This window comes from Dermacentor variabilis, chromosome 3 (genome assembly GCF_050947875.1).
Source record: "Dermacentor variabilis isolate Ectoservices chromosome 3, ASM5094787v1, whole genome shotgun sequence".
Lineage (NCBI taxonomy): Eukaryota > Metazoa > Arthropoda > Arachnida > Ixodida > Ixodidae > Dermacentor > Dermacentor variabilis.
The window spans coordinates 208874500-208887602 of NC_134570.1; the positions used below are offsets into that span (position 1 = coordinate 208874500).

A 13103-nucleotide genomic window follows, 5' to 3' on the forward strand; every position below is an offset into this window, starting at 1 on the left:
GAGACAAAGTTTGGGTTTGGACCCTTATTAGACGGCAAGGCCTCAGCCAGAAACTCCTGAGCAAGTACTTTGGACCATACAATGTACTAAGGCGCACAACCAATGTGAACTATGAAGTAATTCCAGATGGAGACATGCGATTGCCCAATTGTCGATTACCACGCGCAGAGATTGTACATGTCCTCCGCCTAAAGCCGTACTTTACGCGGTCCCCCAGAAACTACGAACCATTTCTTACTATATTTTTTTTTTGCCTGACCTAACTTGTGTGCCTTCTGTGTATGTCTTGTGTTTGAGCATGCAGCCTATGCTTCATTGCGTGGGAGAAAAATGCCATCTGGCGTCAAACACTAACGGTCAGCACAGCGTGTCCAGAAACAACAGCGAAGCAGAAAACAATGAAGACGCACCAGCTGAAGAACAGTTCCTTCGCGTCTGGCTGCTGTTCTGCTGCTTGCTTTTGCCTTGCCACGTGACAATATGTTCTACATTGTAGTTGATTATGTGGAGTTTGGGCAAGGCATCATTCGTATAACTGACGGCAGCACGCATTAAAGTGAAGTTAGATCTAGCCTGGACCAAGGCTATCAACTGGCAACTGCCGCGAATGCTTACCAAGCTTGCATGTGGCTGTGCTGGTAAGAACATTGAAATCTTGCATGTGAACATAGGCTAGAGTTCCAAAGTGATTTTGCAAAATAGAGTCTAAACTGGCAGTGTCGGGGAGCGAAAGTCTCGTGTGCAATGCTGCAGATCATGACAGGGGAACGCAAAATGCCCTTATGGCCTTGAATGTCATGAAATAACATGTACAACATAGAGAACTATTCTGTAAACGATTTTTCAACGGTGTTGCAAAATTAGCTTTTCCAACCTGCCAATTACTCGTGACGTTTTCACAACTCCATCTGTGTCCGAAAGATTGCTCGTATTGCCGTCATGTTTCTCTTTTGCTCGTGTCTCCTTTTCCTCCTCCATATTGGCCTCGCCACTCTCCTCTGGGCTGGTGCACCTGGTTGAGAAGCACGCTTGCTACCTCACCTGTCTGTGGGGCAGCTGCATCATTTGTCTCATGTGGCTGCATTACAGTAGATTTTCATTTAGTGGGGGGAACAAGTGTTTAAAAACAGTTTTTTTATTGTTTGGCTAAATTTAATACAAATTGTCACCCAGACAGTTTTCGTGCTGATTAAAAAAATATAAGTACTTGTTAAATTGACTGAGTGGTTCCAGATATAATTAAAATTAATCGCCTATTGTTTATCAGAACAACTGCAAGATGAGCATCAGCCAGAATGTTTATGAAGACAAATGGCTGGATACTGCAAAATGTAAGGAACACAAATGTAGGACTACATTTTTTATACTGCAGTTATTACCAATTTTACAGCAATTTGAAGTTCAATCTCCAGATATGGCTATGATGTGGTCCAATTAGTAGCCAGATTTTAAAAATTTACGAAAGCGATATGGAAAATCTGCTCCTAGTGCTGTGTAGTACACACATGTAGCTAGCTACGTGCAGTGTTAAAATTATGGTTCTATGTGCCCTGAAGACCGAGATAGCGCTTCGGCAAGTTTGAAAAACAAGAAAAATGAGATTCCGAGAAAAGCTAAAAGCTTTTTTTGCATAATGAATCCTTACCAACTAGCTCAGCTTTCTGTCGTTCTAAGCTTCATTTCTAGTACTCTGAGCCCTTTTCCATGTTCCCCTACTTATCTGCACAATCCTGCTTCGTTAGCTTCCTTAATTGCGATATGTATGTTCCGCACTAGAACCATGTCATGGTTTAGTCGTAAACGTGTCGTCCCATTGCAAGTTCAAATGATGTGCGGCTTCCTTCAACCATCAACTGGGCATGCCAGGAGGATTGGAGCTATTCTTTCCACTGAATCATGGCGCCAAGTTAGGTTCTATCAGGAGTGTCTAAAGGTCTGATACGCGGCCCTGGGAGACGGACGCCATTGGAACTGCCCCTACGCCGATTGGAATAGGTTAGCCGTGCAACACGCGGACTTCATGTGGAGGATGAAACTTTTGGAGCTTCAACCAAGTAAGAGATAACACCTTTCGAATAATTTGCCGTCAACTAACGCACTGGTTCTTGGAGACGCCATCGTAACGGATACCCATAGAAAAACCTTTGCTTTAGGTCCTAAGCACTGTTTTAAGCCTAACATAAAACCCATTGACGTTTAAGCATACCACGCTGCATAACCAGGTTCGTCCGGGAAGAACATCTCGCTATATTTCAGATTGCATTGCTAGTATTAAACAATCAAAGACTCATTTTAAGACGTCTGACCATGTCCGACCGTTAGTTAATTACCTTGTGGAGCATAAACTTAGACCAGAAATATCTGACAAGGAAGGTTATTTCGTAATTATGCCAGATGTTTTCAGAAAAAGCGATTTCAGCCATAGAAAAGAATTTAGTCAGTAAAACTTAAGCCTTCGGCAGTTAAGCAACGTGCGGTTGACCTCCTGTCAAGACATAATCTTGATAGGATTGTCTCTAATGTCAAGAAAGCAAAATCCCTCACCTTAGAACTGTTTTTCTTGGTGAAGACCCATAAGCAAAGGAATTCCTTTTCGTGCTATAGTGTCAGAGAAAGGGACGTGGCAAGTCTGTGTCGCTAGTTACCTACAGAACTGCTTAGCTTCACTAAATTTTTCAGACCCCTTTTGCTTGCGTAATTCTCAGGCACTAGTTCAGTATTTAAGAGAGGAAAATCCTGGTGATTGTACAGCTTTTAGTATGTATATTGGAGACGTATTATTCCTTGCCGCATGACAGGTTGCTAAATTCCGTAAGTGAGTGCATTAAAGAACAAGTGCAAGAGTCGGCATTTATTGACAGATGCGATGTTTCCACGGCAGCTTTTCTAGAAATTCTTTCAATGTACTTGGAGTCGACGCTGATTGGGCGGAGAGATGGCGTTTTTCAGCAGAAATCAGGCATTTGTATTGGCTCAAAGGTTGCCCCTATTCTTAGCAATATCTACCTGAGTAAGGTTGACAGCTGCTTAGAGAAAGCCTTAGGCGATAGCGTTACCAAGATAATTCGTTACGTTGATGATTACCTGATGTTCTGTAATAGGGAAGAATTTGATTCTGCTGGTACCTCAGTAAGTGAGCAATTTAAACTTTTTGGAGGGGGATTAAAGTTTACCAAGGAATTTCCTCAGCGACGCGTAATTCAGTTTCTTGACATTTCCTCGGTGTTCGAACAATATCACGTTTGCTGGAAGTACTCCCTAAGATCTTTGAAGCCGTTGCTAAACTTTCAATCAAAACATTCCAAAGTAGTAAAAAACAAAATTGCCATGTCATGCCTCAAGTCTTCTCTCACCAGATCCTGCATGCACAAAATGAGCGCCAGTTTTAATGCGCAGGTCCAGCACCTATTAGAAGCAGGTTATCCTAGTGTAGCAGTGGCCACTGTGGCTGAGCGCCTAAAGAAGTCGGCTTTGAGGGGGACGGACGTGATTACAGGAAGAAGTTATAGCAAAAAAAAAAAAAAAAAAAAAAGAGTAGTGGCTATTCCGTACATTCATTCAGTGTCGCACAGGTTTAAAAAAGTTGCAAGCAGATATGATGTTAATGTTGCCTTCACTGCTCCCAATAAGCTAGGTAAGATATGCGCTGCCGTGCACAGGAAAAAGGACCACGTAAAAGGCAGAAAAAGAACAGATATTTGTCCAGTGAAGCACAATAAGAACAACAGTTTTACTGACTGTCGCATGGGTGTGGTTTATAAAGTTCCCTTTAGCTGTGGCAGGTTCTACGTAGGGCAAACGGGGCATTGTATTAATCAGAGGCTAATGGAATACAAAAGGTCGTTAACCGGTGGATCGCCTTCTAATCTTTCCCTTCATTGCCAAGATTGTAACTGTATGCCAGAGATAGATGAATGCACGATTTTGTACAGGCACAAGAATGAAAATACGCGTCTTACGGTAGAGGCATGGCATATCTATAGTGGTGGAAGTGCGTGCGTGAGTCAGCCTTTGATTACTTTACATAAGGAAGAGATTAAGTGCCTTAACAGCTATCTCTCACGTAGACCGGCACATGTACCCGACTGGCACATGGCGATACCATTCCAGAGCTTGCGCAGATGAGTCTTGTGTCTTCTTTCTTTGTTTGCCTCAGTGCCCCCTTCAGTTGATAGTCGGCGTTCGTGTTGTCCACTTCTCTTGTGTCCTGTCTGCACGCATCACCTCTTTTTTGCATAATGCCTCATTTTATTCCTTTCATCACTTTTCGGCACTTCCATGACAAAAAAAGAAAAAGAAAGCTACAACCAAACTTGCCTTTATTATGCATAGGCTTTATAATGGTTGTGGTCAACAACAACAAAAAAGGCACCTTTCGATTCTCGTCTGCACTCGTGAACACGCAACAAATCGCAGGCAGCAACTATAGTAGCCAAGCTTACACTGATACGTTAGAAGTGCACCCTATTCATACGCCGACGCTTGTAACACAGCTAAGATATTCAGCCACCCTTAGTCGAAACGTGCCGTATTAGGATAGTAGGGAAGACAAATGGCGCAGTTTCCGCAGCATGCCTGCCATGTGTTACTATGTCACTGGCAGTTAAGCGCGCCCATCTATTTCTGTCCACTCAAAGTGGACATGGCTACGTTATTGCCGCAAAGTTGCTGATACTAACAATATTATTGATTGCTGATACGGAAGCAACTGTTTCAAAGCACATAGTGTACTCACGAGAAGAAAAGAGATAACGTTCGCCGCGTTCGGCTTGCTCTGCCGGCCGCCATTTTTGTTTTGGTGTCCCGCACTACATACAGCGGCAGCTGCCTATTTGCTGACCTGTTGTCATCCCGCAGCAAACGCGGGATGAAAAAAAATTTTTTTTCTTGTCGCGAGAAATTGAACCCGCATAACGATTGCACCCCTGAATTTGTGTCAATTTTTTTAACAAGAAAGTGTGATCATTATGTGAGTAAATACGGTATTGATTTTTTCGCAATTTTTCAGTCTCTAAAACTCATGTCCCCCCTTTATTCAAGCCTGAAGAGGCCTACAAAATTAAACAAATTACCAGGGGGCAGAATGAACAAAAGGCAGAAAAACATGCTTTAATACAATGCTAATTCACTTGGCAGTATTTGCCCAAATCTAAAACACCCCTGAATCAAAGGTCTTTTATAGGTTCGATGTAGAAAACTATCATAAATATTGTAACGATGTGGGATCGACAAGGACACGGAGCAGCACCACCAACAAATACGCTTTATCAGTCGTCAAAGAGAAACAAACAAAGTCTTCTTTGTCTCCATGCTTAGCCTAAAAACCCGCACTACTTCAGCCTCATCCTCCCTGGCACATACCTACGGCAATATAGTTGTGCTATTTTCTCCCCCTTTAGAGAAAATCATTGCTCCCATGATAGAGGCTTGGAAAAGAGCGAAAAAAACTGCGCAATCCTGTCCATCTTCATAGTATGGCTTCATACGAAGCATGTGGACGACCTCGGGTAAATGCCATCGGCACTTGGAACAGTGGGAGCCCTATGGAACGACTTTGTAGTTGACGTCACTGATGCGTCGGAAAACTATGTAGGGCCCAAAGTATCTGCGCAAGAGCTTTTCAGAGAGCCCACGGGGATGAATAGGTGTCTAGACCCACACTTATTGCCGATATTGTATGTTACGGGTCTGTGCCAAGGATTGTAGCCTCTGGCATCACAATCCTGTTGTTCATGGATTCGCAGATGCGCAAGCTGCCTAGCTGCCTCTGCTCGGTGCGTTATTTCTTCAGCCCCCGTCTCATTGTCATCAAATTCAAAGGCAACATTGGGGCTAATGTTGTCATAACCTCAAAGCCAAATACGAGACTGAAGAGTGTCTTGCGAGTGGTCTCGTGACGAGCCGTATTGTACGCGAAGGTGACATAAGGTAAAACCTCGTCCCAGTTCTTATGCTCTACATCTACGTACATGCTTATCATATCAGCCAGTGCCCTATTGAGTCGTTCTGTCAGTTCATTTGTTTGAGGGCGATATGCCGTTGTCTTCCGGTGGGCGGTACCACTTAGACGTAGAATGATATCTAAAAACTGGGCCACGAATGCAGTACCTCTGTCCGTGACTACTGCGGGAGCGCCATGCCTTAAAACGATGGATTCTAGAAAAAATTGTACCACTTCATCTGCTATTGCCCGTTACAGAGCACCTGCCTCGGCATATCTAGCGACATAATTCATGGCAACGATTATCCACCTCTTGCCGGTAGTAGACGTTAAATAGGGTCCAGAAACTACGTGCCTACTTGTGCAAATGGTGTGGCCGGTATTTGAACAGGGTGCAGTAGGCCAGCTGGCTTGATGGATGACGGTTTGCCACGCTAGCAGTCCAGACATATATGAATGTAACATTTAACGACCACATTAAATCTCTGGCAGTTGTAATTGTGCTGAATCCGTGCCAATGTGCAAGTGTAGCTCAAATGGCCAGCAGTCGGCTCGTTGCAGCAGGCATGCAAGATTTCACGTCGAAGCGATGAGGGAACAACGAGAAAGTAGTTGCTGCCGCTAGGTGAGAAGTACTTCTAGAGCATGTTAATGCGCAAGTAGTACAACACCAGCCTTCTTGCAAAGAGCCTCGGCACGCGGTTGGTTCGTCCTTCCAGGTGATCAATAAGCAGCAGCAATTGAACATTATCCTGTTGCTGGCGTGAAAGACCGGCAGTGTCCACGATTCCCAGAAAGACCGTGTCATCATCGTCCTGTGCTGCCGGCTCAACAGGAGACCGGGACAGGCAGTCGGTGTCTTTGTGCTGTTTTCCCTACTTGTATGCGACAGTGAAGTCAGTCTTGGAGTCAACGACTCCAGTGTGCGAGTCGGCGGGAAGGATCTTTCAAATTAATGAGCTAGCAGAGCGAATGGTGATCGGTAATGACGGTGAAAGCCCGACAGTACAAATACGGACTAAATTTCAGAACTACCCATACCATTGTGAAGCATTCTTTTTCAGTCGTAGAGTAGTTAGCCTCGCCTCGGGATAGTGTCCTACCGGTGTAAGTGATCACATTTTCACTGTCATCCTGCCATTGTACGAGCACCGCCCCTAGACCAACATTACTAGCATCTGTATGCAACATCATTGGGGTGTCTTCATCGAAGTGTGCTAGCACAGGAGGCGCTTGCATGCGTTGTCGGAGCTTGTGAAATGCCCGCTGCTGGTCTTCGCCCCAAGTAAAAGGGATATCTTCTCTGGTGAGCTGTATAAACAGCCATGCGATGCGCGAGAAATTCGCAATAAATGGGCGGTAATGTGCACAGCGTCCCAGAAAACATTGCACAGCCTTTTTGTATGATGGGGTTGGGAAATTAGCAACAGCAGCAATTTTATCCGGATCATGTCGGACTCCTTGGCTTACTGATGACGTGACCGAGGAACTGGAGGTCTTGAAAACCAAAACGGCACTTCTAAGGCTTCAAACTGAGACCCGCAGCGCGTATTGCTTCAACAACAGTTTTCAGCCTCTGTAAGTGTTCTTCAAATGTTGTGGAAAAGACAACCACGTCATCCAGTTACATCAGTCATGTTTGCCATTTGAGTCTAGAGAGCACAGTGTCCACTAGACGCTGAAATGTTGCTGGCACCGAACACAAAACAAAGGGAAGTAGCTGAACTTCGTAAAACCCGTCAGGCATCACGAAGGCGGTTTTCTAACAGTCTCTTTCATCTACTTCGATCTGCCAATAACCACTTTTCAAGTTCATTGACAAAAGTAGCACGCGTTTCACAACCTGTTCAAGGAATCGTCAATGTGTGGCTGTGGATAAACGTCCCTTCTTTGCTACCTGATTGAGCTTCCAATAGTTGACGCAGCACAGGCTAGCGTCCTTCATTTTGACTAAAGCTACCGGTGATGCTCAAGGACGGTCGAATAATGCCACCTTCCAGCATCATCTTCACTTGTTTTTCTATTGCTTCGCGTACCTTTGGGGCCACATAATAAGGGTTTTGTCGAATGGGTCTGGCGTCGACATCAGTAATGATGCGGTGTTTTTTAAGTGGCGTTTGATTGACTCTTGACGCAGATGAGAAACAGACCTAGTACTGATTGACGAGTTCAAGAAGACGGTCTCGCTCAACGGCCGTTAACATTGGACTAATGTCTACAATAGGCGCAGCTGTGTGGATTGTATAGGCCTCCTCCTGTGCTAAGTGGTAGTCTTGTATTTGTGTTACTTCGTCAAAATAAGCTACGGCAGTGCCTTCAACAATGTGTTGATGCACCTTACTAAAATTCATTAGCAAGAGTTTGGCACTCCCATCGATTACACTGATAAGTGCTCTGGCAATGGAGACGCCGCAATTCAGTGCTAGTGCACTGATGTTTTCAGCGACTCCAGCCCCATTCTGCAGGCTGTTACAGTGCATGTGTACGAGAGAGCAACTCTGCAGCAGAAGTATGATGTCATCCGCAGCAATACGTAAGCGAGCTTGTTGTTGCTCCTCATGGGTGGCATTATCCGAGTACGTGGCAAATGTGATGCTTCTGTTACGGATGTTAATCACGGCGCTGTACTGGCGTAGGAAATCCATCTCCAATATAAGTTCCTTATAACACTCAGTAAGAATGACGAGGGTGGCGACCAAGTTTGACTGGTGCTTAAGAGTCGGGCTGTGCATTTCCCGACAAGTGTCATCAACTAACCTCCAGCAGTTCTTTTGAAGGGCCTGTGCTATAGCGTCTTCACCTTCCTTAGTTTGTTGGCCAGCTGTAAGCTTACGATTGAAGAATGGGACCCAGTGTCAACAAGAGCAGCTACTTGGTGGCCATCAATGCGGACAATGAGGTCGGCGCTGACAACATCAATTAAGTCTTTCATAGTTGTATCCGTCGTATTCGTCGTTGCATTCGGCTTCTTCTTCCCCATCGGAGTCTTCACATTGTCGTTTGTCAATAATGGGGGATGTGGAGCAGTTTGAGTACTGGCAACCTCCCCCCCAGAGATCGCTGCAGCTAGTTTCCTCGTCACAGCCTAGGGGACCTGCACCTAGTGCCATTAGCAAAACTGCGGTGAGTTGGTGAATTGTGGTGCAGAGGAGATGGAGAAGAGCATGATCGGGTGGCGTTGTATTTTGTGGCTGACTGTTCACAGGAGCATCGTTGTAGGCACGTCGACCATCACACGGTGTATGCGGTTCACTGTCCAATCAACGGAACTTTGACGCTGTTGACACCCACAACTAGAACATGACCTACGCTACAAACAGAGTCGATATCGTCACCCCTGTCAATTCTATCAACCCCCACGATCACGCCAGCACAAGGAATGCCGTATCTTTGACATGTACACACCACTCCTTGGCTCCATGGAGAATTGCCACCGAACTATCCGTGTCAGAAAACCGATTTGTGGCAGACCGTCAACCAATGTGCTACCATTGTGGTGGCACGTCTATCGAGTTTGCCACAAATGGAATAAATATTGCGCCGCTAAATACCCAGAACCTCCACCAATGTAACGACGTCGGATCGACGAGGACACGGAGCAGCACCACCAACAAATACACCTTATCAGTCGTCAAATAAAACCAACGTCTTTTCGTCTCCACGCTTAACCCAAAGACACACAATACTTCAACCTCATCCCCACTGGCACCTACTTGTGGCAATATAATTGTGCCAATATGACATTCGAGCTCCTAAACAAAGTATAAATCTAGCACACACCTGAACTTTGCCTTAACAAATTTATTTTTGTTTGGGGCCACTATCATGACTCTCCGACAGCACTTTATTGATGTCTGCATGAACAACATACGGTCTATTCCGCATTTGACATTTTGTGTTTATCAAAAGACTCCACAATTGTAAACGGTATGGTGGCCCAACTCCAAACAACGCTGAATGCAAAATGAAGCAGTATGATGGGACAAGGACAAGAAAACAACCATGACAGGTGGCCTTTCTCGTTCTCATCTCATCACACAGCTTCAATTTATATACACGACGAACCAACTCAACTAAATCAAGTTGCTGCTGCTAGGCCAACCATTTCACTAATTACCCAGTGGCGCATGCAATTCTTTGGAATGCATAAAGCACTAGACACAACTTTTTGTCACTAGCTTAGCATTTAAAAAGATCCTTTCAATGAACTTTCATAACTGAAGAATGAAAAAAGCGCTTCGTTGCCATTTTCGTTGCCATCTTTCGTCACGCCGCAAATCTTCCCGTCTCTCCCTTTTTCACAAAGTTTTTCACTTGAACCCCCTTTTAAAAGAGACCCTTCTTGCCCCTCCGTCTTATATTTCTGCCCGCACTGACCACAGCCTTAAAATCGGGGTGCCATTGTGCCGTACTAACCGGTACAGTGACTCATTCATCCCCAGGACAAGCACGGACTGGAATCGCCTTCCCGCCTCAATCGCACTCATCACCGACCCTACTAACTTCAAGACCGCTGTTCAGAATGCCTTTTGTTAGTATTTTTTGTTAATACTTTTTTGTATTTTTACTGCATTACTTCTTGTTTTGACTCCACTCCTTTCTGTAACGCCTTCGGGCCTTGAAAGTACGTGAAATAAATAAATAAATAAATAAATTGTGCCGTGCAAGTTCATCTGTAGCCATCTTGCGGTGGCAATGATGATGATGCTGGCTAGGCTGGCTACATTTTCAACTACTGACAGTATAATTTCATTTACAGATTTACATATGACTACATAAACATGTAGGTCTTACTTTTGCAAGCATTTCGTTGTTGACGATTTTGCCTTCAAGAATTTTTTTTATAATTTAATGAAATTCTCGCGTCTTACATTCTACAACTACCATCCGATTATGGGGCACGCCGTAGTAGAGAACTCCAGATAAATTTAGACCATCTGGGGTTCTTTAATGTGCCCCCAATGGACAGCACATGGGCACTTTTGTATTTCGCCCCCATCGAAATGTGGTCGCCGTGGCCAAGGTTTCATCCCATGAACTCGGGCTTAGGAGTGCTAAAGCCACAGCAGGTGTTGAAAAATTCTTCAGGTAACATTTGATTGTAACAAATTGCATTACTTTCACATTTTACAAGGAGGACACTTCCCAGCGTCGTGTCACACATGGATGAGCAGAACTGTGTCCATCTTTTTCACCATGTTAAATTGCCGCTTGCACTCCGCATTGCTCTGTGGTATCAACAAAATACCCAGAGTCACTTCGGTTGAGCACTACATTAAAAATACTTGAAGGTACTTTTCCAGTTCATGCTCCTTGCTTAAAGGGGTATGGTATGGTAAACTACTCAAAAATTTAATTTGCAATTTTGGCACAGAAAAATCGCCTTCACTATGAGGAACAAACCTGCGGAAGCGCGACCTTGAGCACCCTCTCAAAGTGGTTCAAATGTTGCGACGAATTGTGCCGCGCGCCCTGGCGTTTAAAAATGACGGGCGGAGGCCGGTTTGCTTATTGCTGTCATTCGCGGTTTTCTTCATTATGGCGCGTTTTTTAATTTTTTTTTGCTTGTGTGCATGTGGTAAGTAAATGATTTGGACTAAAAGAATCATATACTAATTAAAAGAAAATGAGACATCCACCCAATCGTAGCAATAAGGAATCCCATACGAGTTCCTCGGAAGGAAAGCATTGCAATTGATCAAAATTCGTTCTGGTCCAGGGCCAGAACCCGGGACCACCGCCTTTCTGGGGCAGCCGCTCTACCATTTGAGCTAACCAGGCGGCTAGCAGATGGCAGAGCGAAGTCGAATTTGTTAACTCGAAGCAAGAGTTTGATGTAACAGTCCTTTGTAGAAAATAACTACATGACGTCAAACTCGTGCTTTTGCTTACGTGGTCGTGATCGCCTCTGTTTCGAGTTTCAAATGTATTACTTGCTCAGAAGATGGCACGATCGTCCAGAAAATAGAGCAGAAAGAGAACTTGCAAAGGTAATCAGTAGTCTCAGCAAATGCATTCATGGACGAACACAGAACACCAATGAGTCGCTCAACCAACTCATCTGGTGCTGCTGCCCTAAGAAAATTTTGCCAGTGCTTAGACATTGAAGACAGCAACTAACAATGCTGTAGCCTACTACAATGACGGTAATTCTGCAAGAAAAACTGTTCTGGAGGGCCCTTGGGAATTGTTCCAGGTCTATTTTGTAATATTGCCCTCGACAGAATGGACAAAGAGCGTTGACTATGTCGAGAGCAAGGAAGGACCATGGATAAAAAGGAACACTAAGAACAGTTTTGGAGACACCTGCAAGAAAGTCAGCAGTGAAATATATTCTCTTGTGGCATTTTGAGCATCCACAAGCAGTATTTGAACATAAAACTTCATTTTTCTCAAGTTGGATTTGTCAAATTCAATGTACCTTTTGTAAGAAAGTATTCATCCCATTCCAGTGAAACTTAGTACACATGTACTACAATCAGTCATAATTATTCTGAACTAAAAAAATCTCTGGTGATATCAATGGTAACAATGGAAAAATTTACAATGCAAGAAACCCCCCCTTGTAGGTTTGTGCAAGGAGAGAAATTTTTGGGTGCGAACTCCGAAGTGGATATGATATCTCTTTAGTTCAGATGTAACCTATGAGTATTTAAAATAACACTGTAATATCATCACATTCCTCTGCATGATTGCAGAGAAAAGGTACATCAAATAATTAAACACTCCTCAAATTTTGGGAGTGGGCTACAGGAAAGGCAAGCCATTTAGACACAAACAAAGTGTCTCGCGTTGTACACAAGAGCATCTTTTGTAAGCACTTGAAATTTGATGCGAATATCTGCAGCCGTTTCTAAAATATTACGTTTAAACTAACATGTACCATTTACCCTACCATACCTCCTTAAAGCCACGACTGACCGTAGGCCTACGCAACGCCAGAGTGGCTGACACTGAGCAGAACGATGGAAAGTCTAGTGTTGCCAGTTGTGGAACGTGGCATTTGCTCGCTAGCTTGAGACTAAAGCCACTAGGGCACCCAACAACCTCGTCAGCATAAGCAGCAGCGCTGCAGTTAAAGAAATAGTGCATGGACAAGGTTTGGCACGTATGCTACTGTATAAGCATCAGTACACGTACATGGAATTCATTGCAAGGGTAA

The 13103-nt window shown here is 44.3% G+C and overlaps 1 protein-coding gene across 1 annotated transcript in view; it reads right to left on the minus strand.

Moving 5' to 3' along the window:
- LOC142576613 (protein RCC2-like) overlaps nucleotides 1-13103 on the minus strand; it is a 73033-nt gene that overhangs the window by 46621 nt on the left and 13309 nt on the right. The window lies entirely within an intron of this gene.